Genomic DNA, 12917 nt, shown 5'->3' on the forward strand with positions numbered 1-12917 from the left:
GTCATATTTAAAAAGTCACTGCCGTATCCTAGGTCATCTAGAATTTCTCCTAAGATATCATCTATCATTTTTAATAATTTTGCATTTTACATTAGACTGTGATCTATTTTGGGGTAACTTTTGTGAAGAGTGTAAGGTCTGTGTCTAGGTTTAGTTTTTTGTGTATGAATGTCCACTTGTTCCAGTACCATTTGTTGAAAAGCCTGTCTTTTCTCCATCACATTGCCTTTGTTTGTTTGTCAAAGATCAGTTGGTATATTTGTGTGACTCTCTTTCTGGGATCTCTGTTCTGTTACATTGATCTATCTGTCTGTTCTTTTACCAATTCTACACTCTCTTGATTGCTGTAGTGTTACAATAAGTCTTAAAGTTGGGTAGTATCAGTCCTCCAACTTTGATCTTCTCTTTCAATATTGTATTGGCTACTCTGGGTCTTATGCCTCTCCATATAAAGTTTATAATCACTTTGTTAATATCCACAAAGTAAATTGCTGGGATTTTGATTTGGATTGTATTGAATCTTCAGATCACATTGGGAGTAGCTAACATCTTGACAATGTTGAATATTCTTACCTATGAACATAGACTATATCTCTATCTACTTAGTTCTTTGATTTTGTTGATCAGGGTTTTATAGTTTTCCTCATATAGATCTTGTACATATTTGGCTGATTTACACCTATGTCCTTTATTTGTGTGCTAATGTGAATGGCATTGCGTTTTAAATTTCAAATTTCATTTGTTCATTGCTGGAGTGTAAGAAAACAGTTGGCTTTTTTATGTTAATCTCATCTCATATTTTATAATCTCGATGTAATTACTCATTAGTTTCAGGTAAATTACCCTTTTACTGTAAAATTAAACGGGTTACTTGATAATACAATCTTTTGTCTTCTATTAACATTATTAAGCAAAATTTAAAAATTATCTTTATTAATTAATTAATTAATTATAATGTTTATTTATTTTTATGAGAGAGAGAGACAGAGCATGAGCGGGGAGGGGCGAGAGGGATGGAGACACAGAATCCAGAATCGAAAGCAGGTTCCAGGCTCTGAGATGTCAGCACAGAGCTGGACGCGGAGCAAATCCAGGAAAGGTGAGACCATGACCTGATCCGAAGTTGGACACTTAACCAACTGAGCCATCCAGGTGCCCCTCTTTTTTTATTTATTGAAATATTATTCATTAAATATCTACTCTATGCCACCCAGTGTTCAAGTTATTGAGAATAGCTCATTGAATAAGCAGAAAAACATGACTTTACTTTATTGTGGGAGAACACAAACCATAGAAGGAAATAGTAATGATACACAAAAAATAGACAATAGTCACTTTTGACAATAGATAATAGATAAAAACGCCTGCATTCTTACACTATAGAGAATGGAAACAGAATATAAAATAAATATAATACATAAGTAAATTCCAGAGTATTTTAGCAGATGGTTATTTCTACTAACATATAGAAAAAAATAAATGATGAAAGATATTGCTTAAGGAAAGATTAGAAATTTATGAGTGGTCAGTTTTGGATTTTTGCAGCAATGATTATTGAGCAAAATTTACATATGAGAAAGAGAAGAGCCATAGGAGTATCAGGAACAGAATATTCCAGGCCAAGAAAAGCCCAATGTTCTGGGAAATAATCTTTCTTGGTGGACAAAAGAAGCCATTAGAAAGCTCATGGGACTATGATGACGTGGGCTAAGGGTATCTTTTCGGATATGATAAAATACTAGCCTAGAGTATTAAGTTATTTTTTTGCAATTGGAAGTTGTACTGTCAAGTGACTTCAGTCCATCCCTCCTTTAGAAATTTTACTGAAGTTTCATTTTTCTAATGGTGTCATTTTCTTTGTCATGACCTTCCTATCACGTGAATTTCCAGTTATCCTCACTCCCTCGCCTACTGCATATATATTCACTTATTCTGTCTTAAATTCTTCCATGAACAACTCAAATACTTTAGTTTATTAGGAACTTCTTATGCCTCCATCCTTCCAACTATATATCGGATCCTGTTATTCCCTTTCTTAAATCCAATGCCATACTCACACTATAAATTTAATATTTTCCAATTTTCCCCTATATTTCTACTTCTTTGAATAGCATTTCTGTTTTTATCTTCTAATGTCCACTTATTTTTGTCTAACAAAATATTAAGCAGGCAAATAATTCACGGAGCTTTCAAAATTCAAAGTTACGGATTTCTCTTAGCCTCAAGTTTATCATCTGTAATAAATCAGAATAGCTTGTCATTAGAATTAAATATTAAAACATGTTTAAGATATCTTAAAAAGTACTTGGCATATGTTATATATATATTGGTTTGTTTCCCCTCATTTTGTGATTTATTTTAGTCCTTATGCATTGATAGCTTTATGGCATCTATAACTAACCACCATGTATTTTTCCTGTTCATTGGTTTTGTTTTATGTATCTCACTATCACATAAACTCCTTGGAATCAGGAAACTTGTCTTGCTCGTGTTAACGTCCTACTCATCTTCTCATAAACACAGTTTCTTATACATAAATGTTCCCTAAATGTTTATTAAATAAGTTAATGTTAAATATACACATACTTTATTCATTAAACTTTCAAAGGATTGATCTGTGTTAAGGTTTGAGGCTTCTTTGTTAAACCATAGTTTTGAACATTTTTGTAATATTTTAAAAACAATACATCTTTAGGAATTAATTAAAAATCAATATTTATGCTTGTAAAATTATGGATTATAGAAGCATTGTAGGATAACCACATACATTTTGAAGTAACGAATAAAGTTAATTCTTAAAGTTTTTTTCAAATATCATCATCCTATTTATTCTCATCTTCTTTAGATTAAATTTTTATCCTGAATTTTATTTTTAAGTAAAGCTCGTAGAATCTTTAACTGTAATAGGCTTGCAAAATGTTTAAATCAACTTAATCTAAGGAAGTGTTATTAACTAAGTTCAAGTAAAATTACATAAAGAGCAATAATGCATTTTATTTTCTTTTTCACATTTTCCTAATGAGTCTTGGAAGTTTATATAATTATTTTAATTAGGGTTATAAACTTCTACCTGGGCAGGTGAGAGGCTAATTACCTAATTTATATGCAAACTGAGCAATTTTCTCTAGGCTCTTTAGCCCTTCATCTTTCCATTTAATTTTCTCTGTTTCAGTCAATTAATACTTATTTTGTTTTTGTCCCATTTAAATGAATGATTAAAAATTACCCTTAGTGTAAACTCTATGTGGATGGTTCAACTGAAGAGTATTTTATCCCCAATGTGTTTTAGGTGAAAGTACCTTTAATATCTTGTGTTTACTTACAGTTGTACAAGGCATATTGTATATTTAGGAAAAACACAGTATCAGTTTGCACAAAGTGCATGCTAGCCCCAAACTTTAAACCATAATAAAATAATAATAAAAATATAATGATGTTCATCCTACTTAAATAATTACTTAAGTGGAGAGACTTATGTATGTATTGTCACTCCACTTAAGTGGAGAGGACTTATGGTAAGTCCTCGTTTTCTTCAACGTTTTCTTTTAGTGCTGAGAGCAACGGTGGGTAACAGGAGAGTAAAAGTCAAGTCTATATCATGCCTATAACAGGTTCTAGATCATATCACAAAATGAATCTATTTTTATTTGTTTGAAGATTAGCTCCATAACTAAAACACAAATACTACCTAATTATTTTGAATCAGTAAACAAAAAACCCCTGCATTTGGATCTGAGAAGATATGTATTTGCAGGCAGTCGTCATAGCCATTTTCAGTGCCATTATTATCTGGAAAAATTCAGAACAATGAGTGGGTTTCAAATTAAATTTACACATAGGTCATCAGACTTAAAGTGTTAACTCTATTTCAATCATCTGGAAATGTAATTTGTATAACATTTTTGCTAGAATAATTTTGATTCTTTCTTCTAAATGATAAAATTTCTACTTATTTTTATCTAGTTGGAAAAAACTACACACACACACACACACACACACACACACACACACATACACGATCAAGTCACAGATACTGTATTGCTGCTATCTTTAGTAAGATACTTTCATTAGTATTTTGAGTAGAATTTAGGTTTTTTAATAAAGCTTTTCTCTTTCTTTCTTTCTTTCTTTCTTTCTTTCTTTCTTTCTTTCTTTCTTTCTTTCTTTCTTTCTCTTTCTTTCTTTCTTACCAAAAGTGATGGCCTGAGGACATAATATAATACAAAACAGTTGTATTCTTAGGTAGGAGAAAACACCTAAAACAAATAGTTAAATTGCACTACAAAGAGATTAGCTAATTATACTTGGGGAAAAAAATCATACAAGAACTATGTAAAGCATTGTCCTTTTCCTCTGTTGGAGGGCATTTATTCATAGACATCATGTGTGTTTTCTTCCCGAGGGGAGAGATTGACCTAGAACCCTATGGGCAGCTCTTCACTGTTAAGCTTGCCAACTATTTGTCAAGAATGATTAGTGAGAAATAAAGAAAGAAAATCTCCCCTGTTGATAATAAGGGGCAAGTAGAAGAGACTCAGAAATTTTCATAGGGAATCACATTTGTTCAGTAAGAATACTTTGCATTTGATAATATATATCACTGACCCAACCTTTATTTTTGCATATTTTAGTGATGTTGAATTTGACAGGTTTGCAATAAAACAAAAAAACTGTGCCAACTCACAAGTGGATATGTACGTGCTAATTATTTTTACTGTAAATAATAATTTTATGTTTTGTTATCTAGGTGAGAGAAAGGAATAATTAATTGTGGTTTACTCTTAATCATACTTTTAGAAACCTACTTTAACTGTCTGGATTTATATATAATAATCGAAAACATTTTATGTAACAAAATTAAATGAAAGAATTTACTACAACTTTATTTTGAAATATATTCTGAATATATTACAACAGAAAACTGAAGCTGTAAATTTTCCTTAACAGTTTCATAAAAGCCTCACATTCCTTATGAAATCAATATTAATGTCGTAGTAATATTTTGATCTCCTATATTTGTAAGACTAATGGAAATTCTTTAGCTATCCTTTTGACTTTTCTCTTAATGGGGTAACCAAGATAATATAGGTTTGCAATACTGGAAAATATAGCATGCAGAAGTTTTGTAATGAGTCTGAACAAAATGTGCTTAATTTTGGACGTATATCAACTTATGCTAGGTCTGTATGTCGCATAAGACAAAATATCCTAAATAATTGAGATTGATATTGGATTGTTAGATTCAATAAAGTACACTTTAAAGACTGAAGAAAATTGCCACATTCATTTGAAATCCAGACAGATATTAAATCAACTCCCAGGAGAAATTTAAGTTTCATGGCTCCTTATGCTAATAATCTCAAAGTTCAAATGCTAACTTTTTAACTCCATTTTATTTAGAATGTATCACAAATCCATAATGCAAAAGGATGGACTCCTATTTTTGAAAGTGATCTTTGCCTTTTTCTTCTGCAGTAGCTCAGCCTAGAAACTGTAAGCAATTCTACAACTAAGATAATTTTAAAAGTTGGATAAAACATAAAAATATATTGCTTTAATGCTGCAATGCGCAGGCAAGAATATAAAAAATTACTTAGAAATGAGGCCATTCCCTTGAGAGCATACACGGGCCTTGCTAAAGCTGAGATGAGATTCTTTGGGATCCTGAAGGACAGAGGACCAGAAACAAGGCTCAAAGGCCAACCAGCTTGGAAATTTAGTAGGAGAACCCCGTCAAGCAAGGACTGTGAAGAGCAATACATTTTGCATGAAAATGAGCTAGGATTAGGCATGTCCTTTTCCTAAAAAATGGTAAACAAAGTTGCCTATGTTGAACTTTGATTCTCTAGAAGTTTCTATTTTACATCTTTTCAGAGAATGTATTCCTACATAAAAATCTCCAACCTCCCTTTTTGGTTTGCACAAATATAACCTGTGTCACCTGAAAATCCTCAAGACAGAAATGTAGTTTAAAGTGATTCCAGTCTGATTATAACCCCAGATACTTGGCAAAAGCGAGTTTATATTACCTTTTGGGAACTTACCTTCCACTTTGTTTTAAAATCATTTACATAGATATACTTTCATGAGAGATAAGCTGACAGAAAATGGAACATAATAAAATACAGAGAAACAAGATATATAAGAAGGAACTAATAGGGAAACAAATAGACAACAGAATCAGATATAGAAAGACTCCAGATATTGTAATTATCAGACTGTAAAAGCAGCAGGTTTAATCTAAGTGTTAATTAAATTGAGTAGTTGAAATGTTAATTCAAACAAAAGTAAACACATAACTGAGTCATTCATAACGTATTAGAGACAGTTAAAATTAGAACAAAATGTAGTATATTTAAAAGCTACAAAAGTGGGGCGCCTGGGTGGCTCAGTCGGTTAAGGGTCCAACGCTTGGTTTCGGCTCAGGGCTTGGTGAGTTAGAGCCCCACATTGGGCTCTGTGCTGGCAGTACGGAACCTGCGTGAGATTCTCTCTTTCTCTTTCTTTCTGCCTCTCCCCCACTTGAGCTGTCTCGGTCTCTCAAAATAAATTAAAAAATTAAAAAAAAAAAAACTTACAAAAGTAACAAGTGAGTAGCTCACAAAACTTACAAAAGCAACTTACTTAGAAAGTAACTTACCTAAGTAAACAGGTAACAGTCATTCATAATATATTAGACATAGCTAAAATTAGAACAAATGTTGGGGCGCCTGGGTGGCTCAGTCGGTTTTGTGTCCGACTTCGGCTCAGGTCATGATCTCACGGTTCGTGGGTTCGTGGGGCTCTGTATTGACAGCTCGGAGCCTGGAGCCTGCTTTGGATTCTGCGCCTTCCTCTCTCTGTGTTCCTCCCCTGTTCTCACTCTGTCTCTCTCTCACTCTGTCAAAAATAAAGATTAAAAAAAAAATTAAACAAAAATAAAATTAGGACAAATGTAGTGTATTTACAACTTGAATAGAATTAACTCTAATGGCTAAAAGTATAAAAATGAACAATAAGGAGGAAGGATTAAGTGTCATGGAAGACAGGTACAAATGACTATCATATGTTACAGCCTCAAATATTTGTTAGTGAGATTTACTGACAAATTACAGACTTAATGAAAGATCAATTCTCAGATTCAGGAGAAGTCACAAACAGGATGCACAAAAATGAATTCATACCTAGATAATTCTCAGTTTTTACCATAACCCATACCTTCAAGCCTCTCCTTTTTTTTTTTTTTTTTAAATGTTTATTTTTGAGAGAGCAAGAGCTCATGTGCTTTGGGAGGGGCAGAGAGAGAAGAGAGCTAAACAGAGTATCCTAAGCAGCTTCTGCACTGTGGCTCAGAGGATGCTATGGGGCTGGAACTCACCAACCATGAGATCATGACCTGAGACCTTAATTGACTGAGCCACCCAGGTGCCCCATCTCTATTCTTTTGACTTAATCTGCCCCCCCCAAAAAAATTTATCACCTTCTATCATGTATTAAACATCTTATTTATTTTTTGGCCTCTGTATATTAGAAGAATCTCAAAATAGATTTTTGGTTTGTTCACAGACACATTTTGTTTTTATTTTTTTCTATATGTATTTTGATTTTATTTTTCTCCAGCTGCTTTTAACATTTTATGTCTGTTGAGTGTATGTGTGTTATTGATATTTGTCTTTATTTATGTTTTCAGAAATTCTTGAAACTGTGATTTGATTTTTATTACAATTTGAGGAAACATCTTGGCCTTTATCTTTCTAAGTATTTCCTCTGCCTCTTTGTTTTTCTAGAATTTCGATGACTTTTACTGATTTCATTCACTACTCCACCCACCTCCCTGGTCCAGGCCTGCACCACTGAGAGTGAGTTTTTTTCTGTTATCCAACTCTGTCCTCAGTTTGGTTTGCATGTTCCTTTGTTTGTTTGTTTTGTTTAACCTTAATATGTAAGGTTGATAATGAAAACCTGTTAGTGGGAATGAATTTCCCTGTGGCTGTGGCTCTCAGAAAGCCTGTCTACTGTACATAGTAGCCTTCACTATGCCTTGAGAACATTGTCAAATATCTCTGCAGAATTCTTACACACTTGTATGGAAACCTGGTGTTACTTTCACAGCCAGTGGTCATGTCTTCTCTCTTTTTGGAGACACCTTCTTGAAGACACCTGTATTTCCTTAGATTCCATGCTAGGTGGTTATCTGCAAAGTAAGTTATGAACCCAAGAAAAGTTATACCTTTGTAGATTATTTGTTTTTTTCTTGTTTATTAGGATAGGAGTGGAACCCTTTCCAAGTTCTTAAATCCTAAGCAGAATACTTGTGAGTATATATTTTAGATGTTAAATTTTAACTTAATTTCCTCTAGGTTTGCATTATATGAATTGAATGTATGTTATTGGGTGTTTACAAACTTGGAATTAGTATATAATTTCTCGTAAGTGAGATGCCTGTTTATAACATGTTGCCCATCTTTTCCATATCCAATGTATTCTGACTTCAACTTTTATCTAGTGGTTTATCTGTTTATCTAGCATTTATCTATCTATCTATCTATCTATCTATCTATCTATCTATCTACCTACCTACCTATCATCTGTCTATCATCTAATATAATTTGATTTTTTTATCTGTTTTCATGGTTTGTCTTTTGCTGTCTAATAAACTTTGAAAATATGTATCTTTCAGAGCTCCTGGGTGGCTCAGTGGGTTAAGCATCCAACTCTTGGTTTTGGCTCAGGTCACGATCTTGTGGTTTCATGAGTTCAAGCCCCACAAAGCCCCTATGCTGACAGCACTGAGCCTGCTTGCTTTCTCTGCCCCTCCCTGACTACACTCTCTCTATCTCTCTCAAAAGAAATAAACTTAACAAATATATATGTGTCTTTTAAATGGAGTGTTTACCTGAATTATTTTTATTTGATGCTCATATAGTTTCTCTTAACTCTTTTAATTCATAATATACCTTTTTCCCAATATGCTTTAAATTCAAGCATTTTCCTCACTCTTACTGGTTTTAAAAATATGCATTCTAGTATAGAAGTGTTGAATCACTATCTCGTACCCCTAAAACCAATATTACCCTATATGTTAACTGACTGGAATTTAAATAAAAACTTAAAATAATGTGCATTCTATTTCTGTTCTTCCAGGGTTTGTCTTTAAAGTTTACTACTAGAGTCAATCATTGTTATTTGCAGTAGTTCTACTCCGTAATGCCACTGCAGACACTGAATTAACAAATACCGAACTCTTGTCTCAAAGGAAAATACAAGATCAGGTTCTTGTGAGCCTCTGGTCACAAATTTATCAACTGAAATTCTTTGCATCATATAGGTTCATTCCGTTCTTAAAAATGAGCCATTCCTATCAGCAATGAAAACGTGCTCTTCTACGTAACCCCTTTTCTTAGCAGATATTTTTAAAATTCTTCCATAGCCTCCTGACCTGCAGAACCTGCTTCACCTGCAAGTTTAACATTTTTCACACTGTGTTGCCTTTTGAAGCAGTCAGTACTCATCAAGAAAGATTTAACATTTTCCTGATGCTGAGTAAGGAGATTGTAAATTTCTATGGTTTTCAGCCCTACAACAATGCTGTCCACTCTGCCTTTTTTGAAAAAATTGGTCATCATCTCAAGAATCCATAAATTTTGCCATTATTCCACAGATTCATTATGCACTATAGATGTTAATTTAGCACTTTCTAAAATAGCCTTATATACAGTTCAGCGAATTTACTTGTCCTTTTTCTGTATGTCCATATTATTGATTCATTAACATTGAACTCATGGTCAACAGTACTATAACTCACGCTTGAACAAAGCTTATCTAACAAGTATTTTCTCTGTAAGTCACATCACATTTTTTTTTTTTTTGTACACAAGAACACTAGACAGCATTTTAGCACTATCTTTAGAACCCATTTTAAAACAAAACCACCAACAAAAATTGAAAAAATGTGGGAAGAAATGTTGCACTCAATAGCCTGTAATAAGACTCTTGTTTGCATCATGAGAGTTGAAACAAGAAGACAAAGTGTTAGTGTTCAATCTAGCTGGGAATGTGCAGGAGTCGACTCCATTGTTTAGTTTCTCTGACCACCTCTGGAATGAGCACAAAGGTGCCACAAGTTTTGGTTCTGGGTTGTAAATGAATTATAGTGGGGATGCAAATTCACAAGTAATGAAGATCAACCGTGTATTCTTTTTCACATCTTTGTATTTTCTCTGAAAATTTTTCTTACTTTTGGCCAGTTTCATGTTGCAAGTATACATAAACATTGGAATATTTCCTCTTAAGTTATAAACATTTAGTAGTAAAAAAGTAAATATATATATATATGTATATATATGTATATGTATATATAATTTTGGAAAGTTTTTAGCCAATTCAGTGCAACTTAGTCTTTATTTAGTTGTACATATGTATTAAATATAATATACTAAGATAAAATTCATATTTGCCTATAAGTTTGAATTCTAACAATATACATGAATATACACTTGCATAACTATTATAGTGTTCTTTATTCACATCATTTTCCCATTGGTGCTACATATTCTACTCACAAGATGGTGAGTCTTATTTTATTGTGGCAAAGCAAAATAAGGTAGAAAAAACCCAATCGACTTGAAACACCTCAAATTCATGTGAATTTCATAAATGTTCTTCATGTAAATTAAATTCTAAACAAAATATCACATGTGTAATGTATAATATATATACATACATATATTTCACATATAATTTCAGAAATGTCTGCTTGCTTTTTGAAACTCAAAGTTTAAAACAATTTATTTTGATCATTAGTTAACCAATTTTTCACTTAACTTCTATCTCGACCTGGGAGGAGATTGGCATACAATATGGAAATAAAGAAAACATTTACAGAAAACGTCCATATGGACACATTTTAGACAGATGATCTGATTAGCATAATAGCCACCAAACTGTTGAATGAATAATCCCTTTTATTTGCTATTTAATATGCATCTACTCTAAACTCTAAATGATATTCAGTAAAACAGTTTATTTGAATCCATAAATCTTTTGTTAACAACTTGCCAGTTAAACCATGGAAATTATTTCTGTTTTCTGAAAGTGATTCTTTTTTCAAGCTGTTTTTGATAATGAATTGATGAAGGTTAATGAAGATTAACTAATTCTGTAATAAAAGCCAATGTAGGGATGCTGACATATGACTATAGTGCAAAAAATATTAATGTCTTAGTCTCAGATTTTCAATAGTAGTTCTAAGTGCTCTTCCAATAGTTATAACATTTCAACAATTTATTTAATATTTTAAAAATATGTACTTCTTTTATTGTAAACGATACACCAGCCATAGGTACAAAATTCCTAAAATAAAAATAACAATGACTTTTTAAAATAAAAGTTTAGAAAATAAAATAAAATAAAATTTCATGGAGTTATTTTCAATTACTATAAATTTCAAAGGGTTTGATTTCTATTACTTCCAATATCTTAGCACACAGAAAATATTGACTTCTTTGAAACAAAATGAAATTAATATTTGGTACTGGTTTATAAGCCAAAATATATTTGCCATTGTTGGAAAATGCTACATTCCATATATCCAGAGGTCTTTGGGAAACAGTTCAACTTATGTTAAAGATGGAAAAGAGGAAAGAAACTGAAAGAGTGGTGAGAGGGATTAGAAGATAACATAATAAAACCTGAAAATGCTAGATTGATAGTTAATGTTTATAAGTAAATATGTTTATATTGTACCATTGATTAAAGCATTTAGTTTTCTAAATAAAAAATAATTATTTTTTGAAATCATCATTTTCTGTTCCTGCACAATGCTGCATTTTTTCCTTTCAAATTAAATCTGGCAAGCAAATGAAAATCAAAGTCAGAATACTATGCATAAAATAATTTTTTGACAATTTGTTGAAACTATTTCCTTTACATTATGTTCCAAATTATATAATATAAAAGTAATATAAAATGACTAAACATATATAAAGGTGTTACAGATTATGTTTTCCACATTTTCCTTCTTTCAATATACTTTGCAGATGTAGCCATTCTAAATTACTATTTTGCAAACTAAGATGATTCTCAGTAGGGAAGCCATACCTCATGTTGTTTTCATCAAAGGGAGCATAGTCTATATTTGCCTGTCTGAATATTGTCATTATATTACTAATTTACACATTGGGAAAAGGGTCAAGAGTACTCCAAATTTTTTATGACTTGATATTAACCTGAAAGGGGAATGTTAATAACTGATGAAATATACCCACAGTAGTTCAACATCAAGACAGTTTAAACTTGTGCATTTTAAAATAAAATATTCTATTCCGTATTGTTGAATTATGTTATATACATAGTTTTGGGGGATTAGTATTCTTTATTTGAGACAAACAAATATATTTTATATTATACCATAAAAGTAAGGTAAAAAATTACGAAAAGAGTGCATATTAAAATAATATCACCCAAGTAAGATGTGATTCAATATAATAAATGTATTGATAAATAATTAAAATAATGTAGTTTTGTAGTGTTCTTATATTTTAACTAAAATATAATTAAATCATTTTGAAAGCCATTATTATTCAAACTGTCATACATATCACAACATGTACATATTATTATTATCTTAATATTATTGTATTAAAATAAATAAACTTCTATGAGCTTTTCTTAGGTTTTCTTTGCCTCAACAATATAGTATATTGTTGTTTCAAATTGTTAAATAGAATTATATTTTGGGGCACCTGGATGGATCAATCAGTTAAGTGACCGACTCTTGATTTTGACTTAGGTCATGATCTTCTGATTCATGAGATGGAGCCCTATGTCTGGCTCTGGGCCAGATCAGGGAGTCTGTTTAGGATTAGGATTCTCTCCCCTAGGATTAGGGTTTCTCTACCCCTCCCTTACCTGTTTGTATGCATGCATACTCTAAATAA

The sequence above is a fragment of the Puma concolor genome, chromosome B1 (genome assembly GCF_028749965.1).
Source record: "Puma concolor isolate L17-30 chromosome B1, mPumCon1.1.hap2, whole genome shotgun sequence".
Classification (NCBI taxonomy): Eukaryota; Metazoa; Chordata; class Mammalia; order Carnivora; family Felidae; genus Puma; species Puma concolor.